The sequence below is a fragment of the Passer domesticus genome, chromosome Z, assembly GCF_036417665.1.
Source record: "Passer domesticus isolate bPasDom1 chromosome Z, bPasDom1.hap1, whole genome shotgun sequence".
NCBI lineage: Eukaryota > Metazoa > Chordata > Aves > Passeriformes > Passeridae > Passer > Passer domesticus.
In genome coordinates, this window is record NC_087512.1 from 76,120,829 (window position 1) to 76,126,828 (window position 6,000).

Consider the following 6,000-nt stretch of genomic DNA (forward strand, 5'->3'; position numbering starts at 1 on the left):
TGCATTACACAATCTCTTCATGCACATTCAACCCCTGGCCCCGCCTGTCCTCCCCTCACATGGCGATGAGATCCACGCCCTTCTGGGCATGCGTTGTTTCCTGTGGTGGTCACACTGGGGTCTTTGGTGGTCTCTGAGGCCGAAGGCTGTGGTCTTGGTCATGACTGAACTTTTGAACTTTTCTCCTTTGTGCGTGCACTGTGGTCCCCTGGTGCTTATCTGAGTATGTCTGTTGGTTTGGATCAGCTTGGAGACAGAGGAGCTCCTTAGTCTAGGCTTCCTGCATTCCCTGGTCTTCTCCTGGTGTTATGAGTAAAAAAGTTATCTGTAGCTATGATATTTTATTAAAAATCCTTTCCTAGGATTTTTCCCCTCCTGAGGAGCTGAGGGCCTCAGGAAAGAAATGTAAACAATAACTATCTGCTGCTGTGGAATGCAAGAGGTGCATCTTCCATTGGTCCATGTGGATTGTTTTCACTTGATGACCAATCACAGCCAACTGTGTTGAGCCTGTGAGCAGTCACAAGATTTTTGTTATGCATTCCATTCTATTCTTCTTCTTTGTAGCCTTCTGGTCATTTTTTCCTCTCTGTTCTTTTAGTATAGTTTTAATGTAGTATTTTAATAGAATATATAATAAATCAGCCTTCTGAAATGGAGTCAAGTCTCGTGTCTCCACACCTGGGGTGTTCGCCCCAACAATTTATCCATTTTTTTTAAGGCTGCAAAGTTAAACAAGTTGGGCCAGTTGTTGTGAGTTGAAATGTTGACTATTTGTTGTTGATAGCTTCATGTTGCAATCACCTCTTGTTAATAGTTTTTCTTCAATTACCTGTTAATGGTTAGAAATCAAGAGCAATTGTCCCCCTGCTGCTTCCCCAGAGCCTGCAGGTAGCAGGGTGGGGGGGGGGGGACATCAGAGCTAGTATGCAGATGAGAATGCATTTCACCAAATTTTGCAATTTTCCAGGAAAAAACCCCTAAAAACAATGAGCCGACATAAAATTAAGAAACCTAAGTAAGGTCTAAAGGTGAGGAACTTAATCCTTAGTATCTGCTAAGATCCTTTTTACTCCTCATCCTAACCTGAAAGGATGTCATCTAGAAAGAGGACCTGGAATGTCAGACCAAAAAAGCGGAATTCCCACTACTCCCTCGAGGATGGAAGCCCCAGCTCTGCCTGCATACCAGCGGACACAGCTGCATCATCCTCCTCCTCTGTGCCACTCCTGGGAGCAGTGGGGGTGCGGGCAACCTGTCCTTTCTCCCCAACCTGAGCTGAACGTTTTTAATAAAGGCATTAAAAAGGAGAAAGATCTCCTGCCCTATTTATGACACTGGTATTGTCCTTCATAGCAAGAAGCTTCAGAAATTTGCATTTTCCTATGCCCTTTGTACCATGGCAGAGGTTTCTTAAGTAGAAGGGTAAAATTCAACACATAATTCTACAATTTAAAATTTAAATGCTTAGTCCATATTGCTAACTTAATTGAACCCCCCAAAACCTCCATTTTAACAGCAGGCCCAGCCTGGCTTCTGCCTGCCCACACCGTGGGCATCCACGGCTCCTCCTGGGCATGGAGCTCAGTCAGTGCTGGTGCTGGGTGGCTTTGCTGCTGCTGCCACCTGGACACTGGGGTGACCGCTTGTCCTGGGTTGCAGTGTAAAGATGTATTCTAATGCCATCCTGAAGAGCTGCTGAAACCAGGAGGGGCATTGTTTCTTCCTTATCTCCTGTTCATGGGCCCATCAATGTCTTGCCACATGACTCAGAGATAACTCCCTCCCAGAGCCATTTTTGTTTCATGGCTAATCAAGGACCCACAGCATGAGGCAGAATGATATCAGCCCACTGTGAGATGCTCTGCCCATGGGGGAGGAGCTAAGCATCCCCAGCTGGATATAATCTGGGTTTTGGGACACAACAAGCAGTCTTTCCACTGGATTCCCAGAGGAACCGCTGCCCTTACCCACTGCTTTTCCAGAGGATGAGAGCTACCAGATTGTTTCTACAGGATCACCACTACCACAAATCCATTTCAGCTGGACTGCTACCACCACCCTAACTAGCAGGGTGTCAGGCTGTATTCTGACCCTGTCAGTGGTTTTTCTTTTGTATTATTGCATGTATTTTGGTTTTTTTTCCCTTTTCCTAATAAATTGTATTTCTGACTTGGAGCCTCTCACTGGTTTTGCTTTCAAACTAGGACACAAATCCATCTCTTTATTTCAACACAGGAATGGGCCATTGCCTACCCTGCAAGCGGGGGGGTGGAGGGGTGGGGTGTCACCTTCAGTGTTGCTTAGCGGGCAAGGGCTCAGGGGCAGAGGGAGGGATGTGTTGGTCTGAGGAGGGGCTGGAGGTTACTGGGCTGGTCCTGGAGTCTCTAGAGTAATTTGGGATGGCTGGGATGGGACAGACGGAGAGAAAAAAAGGAATGAAGGCAGCTTGGGGAGGCCCATGGGGAGAGCAGGTGGCAGTGGGATCTACAGTGTAAGAGGAGGCTTCGTCGTAGACGGTTATTCTGGAGTCCTCTTCACAGAACACTGGAGAGGGCTGTCCAGGCCATTCCTGCTGCTGGAGGGGCTGCTCACGCTGTCTGGGTGTGAGGTGCAGCCACCGTCTTCCAACTCCTGTTCCGAGGTGCTCCTGTGCAGAGAGGAGGTGGCTGAGGCCCCAGCTGCCAGTGGCACACAGGGACCCTCGTGCACAGCAGGGCCCAGAGCTGGCAAGGCTCCCCAGCACGGCTGGAGCTGCTGGCACAGCTGGGCCCCGCTGGACAGCTGCCCCTCAAGGCCCCGGCCAGCAGGGCACGGCTCTGGGCAGGGTCCCTGGCCAGGAGCGGGCCCCAGAGCGCCTCTGCCTTTCAAGGGCAATCTCGGCCCTGCTCTTTCTCCTCCCCACCTCCCTCTGCCTCTGCCCCGTGCCCCTGGGGCTGCTCTTGGCCAGGCAGACTCAGTGGGAGCCAGCTCTGGCTGCAGCCCCAGCGGGCCCCCCAGGACAAGGCCCAGCAATTGAGAGGCCAATGGAAGCACTGGGCAGCAGCAGAACCCTCAGTAGAGTTATTTGGACAATCATGGACTGGCCATAACCCCACTGCACTCTCAATGGGAATGTTCCCTGTCCAAATTAGACTTCTAAAAGACGCTGTTGGAGAGCAACAAACACTCACTGTTCTCTGTTCCAAGAATACCAGATTCCAAAGCAGCAGAACATGAAGACAAGCTCCAAATAAAGGACGCCTGCCAGTAACCCTAGCCAGCAGACTGTTCCCTGACAGAAACCCCATCTGAGGCCATCCTGGGCATCGGTAACAGGTCTTGTGGTGCTGGCTGCATCTGTGGGAGTGATGGGGAGCGTGAGCCCATGCTGTGCTGCACTGCTGAGCTGGCAGCATGGTGGATACGGGCAGGACGTTCTCTGTTTCCCCCAGAGCTGGGGCCTGCAGGCACCTTGCCGGCCCTTGGCACAGGCTGTGCCAGCCAACAAAGCCCAGCAGGCCGGGAGGAGAGCCCGGGGGCAGCGCAGCTGCTTGGGCAGTGGCTGCTGCCAGGGACACAGGCCAAAGCCATCCCTGAGCAGCCACTGCCACCCCTGGCCCTCCCTGCCCCGTGACAGCACCCCCAGCCCCAGGGGACAGGCTCAGGCCCTGTCAGGACCCAGCGCAGCCCCTGCCCAGTCGGGAGCCAGGGCTGGCTCTGGCCCTGGGCTGGCGGCAGGGCTCCCGCTCGGGGCTGCTCCTGTGCCTTGGGCCTCTGGGCACTCAGGGCCAGCTCCGCAGCAGCTGCAGCGCCAGGGACGTTGCTGCACCAGTCCCGTTTCCCCGGGGCTCTGAACCAGCTCCAGAGGCCTGGAAGCCGAGGCGCCTCCAGCTTTGGCTGCTGCCGGGCCAGGCAAGGGCAGGCCCTGGGCGAAGAGCTGCTGCCACACAGCCCCGGCCAGGGCTGAGCCCGGCACAGCAATTACCTGCTGTGCCTGTGCCCGTGTCTGGCATCGCCTTCCTTCCTGCAGCAGGGGTTGCCAATGAGCCACTGCTTCTCCCTGAGTGTTCCTCCTCCTGAACAGCCTTTTGGTCCATCACTTGAAAAAGGAAAAACGGGACAACTGGATCAAATGGAAATATTCCCCACTGGAGAGGTGGCACCTTCATGAGGCAATGCTTGTCTAAGTCAAAGGTAAAGATCAGGAAAAAGCCCAGGTAATTGGGGCTGGGCCAGTGCGCTCCCTTGTGCAAACAGCTGCACCGCCTGATCTTCTCAGAGACTGGGAAATGGCAGGGGATCTCAGGCCCACGGTACAGTGGGGGCACCCTATCAGCTGATGCCAAATTCCATCCTGCAGAGGCTGGGGAGGAATTGCAGCCAGGCCAGGCTGGGAAACAGCCCTGCAGGGCATGACTGCAGCAGCGGGGCAGCGAGGCTGCCATGGATCCCTTCCCGCTGTGCCGGGCACGGCGTGTCCAGATGTGCAGCCAAAGCCCCCGGCTGCTGAGTCCCAGGGGAAGCATGAGGGAAAGGCACCCACCTTGTCCTCCAGGTGCTTCCTTCTGTGTTTGTCTCAGGAATTCATCTGAGTCATGAGACTTTTTGGCTGCAAAAACTTGGGTCTTTCCTTTTGGAGGACCTTAAGAGAAAGTAGTTCCGTTTCCCAGGAATGGATCCCACAAAAGCGGGGCTCAGCCTGTGGGGTCAGCAGGGACACACTACTCACCCCTGCCATGGGAGCTGGGTTGGGGCCAAGCATCCAACCCTGGAGCTTGAGAAGTCCTCCCTGCAGACACACCTGTAACTCAACAGCCACAGAAGCTTCTGCCATCTCTGATCTGCACGGGCACCATTGAGCCGCAGCAGCGGTGAGGAGATCGTGCAGGGCGCGGGCACACACGTGCGTGGTTCTGTGCTGGCACCTGCAGCGCTGCCTCCCTGGCCCAGCTTTGGGCTCTGAGCTGGCAGCTCTCCCAGGGGAAAGGCCTTGACCTACCCTCAGCATCTCCCAGAGCCTCAGTCCTGGATGTGGGACCTTCACCGGCAGGTTCAGCTGCAAAGAAAGGCAGGACAGAAGAGCTCCTGTGGCACTGCAGGAGATCCTCAGGCTGCCCACAAGGCTCAGCCCCGGGGCACAGCCCTGGGCCCGGCCCCTTCCCTCTCTGCTCTTCTCTGTGACTGCACAGAGCACACGGAAGGACACACTGGCACAGCACACGGGAGGAGGACTGAAAGATCAATGCTCCTTCCTCCCACTGACAGCGATCCTGTGGGATCCCTCAGGGCTCCAGAAGGGAGCAGGGAAAGATTCTCAGAATCCTTCGGCCCTTACATAATGTTAAGGGAAATGGTTTATAAATGATCTTTTGTTGCATTGATCCTGATTATTCACTCAGGAAAGGCAGAATGAAAACTTGCTTCCAGCATTCTCCAGGAACTTCAAACCATCCTTCATCAGGACTTCCTGAAAACCCATGTCACGATTCCCGTCTAAAAGGGAGCGGAGATCAGAACCATATCTGTGGCATGCTGGGATCCCCTAATGCTACAGGGAAAAGGGCACTGCCAGGGGGTCGGGTAAGGCTATGGGACCCAGATGTGAATAGACATGGCCAAAGGTGCACAGGGGCCTGGGGAGCTCTCGGCTGGCTCCTGATCACTCTCCACACTCTTTCCCTGCCCTCAGCAACATCCCAGGGAGGGGTGGCTGGAGTAGCCCAGGGCCCTGGGGCTCTCTCCCTCAAACTCACAGAGAATCCTCCCTAAAGCCCTGGGGAAAACTGCAGCAGGCAGTGCCACAGCTATCCCTCCCTCCTACACTCCCTCCTGCCCTCCTTCTGCTGGGACAGCTCCCAGATCCCAAGGGCAAACAGCCAGGCCCTCTCAGGACACACTGGAGCCTTGCTCTCCCTCTCTGTCCTTTCCCCACCGTGGGCACCCCGTGCAGTCACTGCCAAGTTTCAGGACATGTCTCCCATGGAGGGACCCCAGCAGGACTGCTCAGTACCCGAGTGC

At 54.9% G+C, this 6,000-nt stretch overlaps 1 long non-coding RNA gene across 2 annotated transcripts; it reads right to left on the minus strand.

The window, feature by feature from the left end:
* Nucleotides 1-1,842: 1,842 nt before the first annotated feature.
* Nucleotides 1,843-4,812, minus strand: LOC135290359 (uncharacterized). Of its 2 annotated transcripts, XR_010353131.1 has the most exons (5): nt 4,712-4,812; nt 4,526-4,624; nt 3,968-4,081; nt 3,174-3,339; nt 1,843-2,650 (listed from the first exon to the last, which is right to left on the minus strand). It is a non-coding gene; the product is annotated as an uncharacterized LOC135290359 (long non-coding RNA). The 2 variants fall into 2 exon arrangements; XR_010353130.1 differs by lacking the exon at nt 4,712-4,812 and having other exon boundaries at nt 1,845-2,650; nt 4,526-4,675.
* Between the last annotated feature and the right edge of the window lie 1,188 nt (nt 4,813-6,000).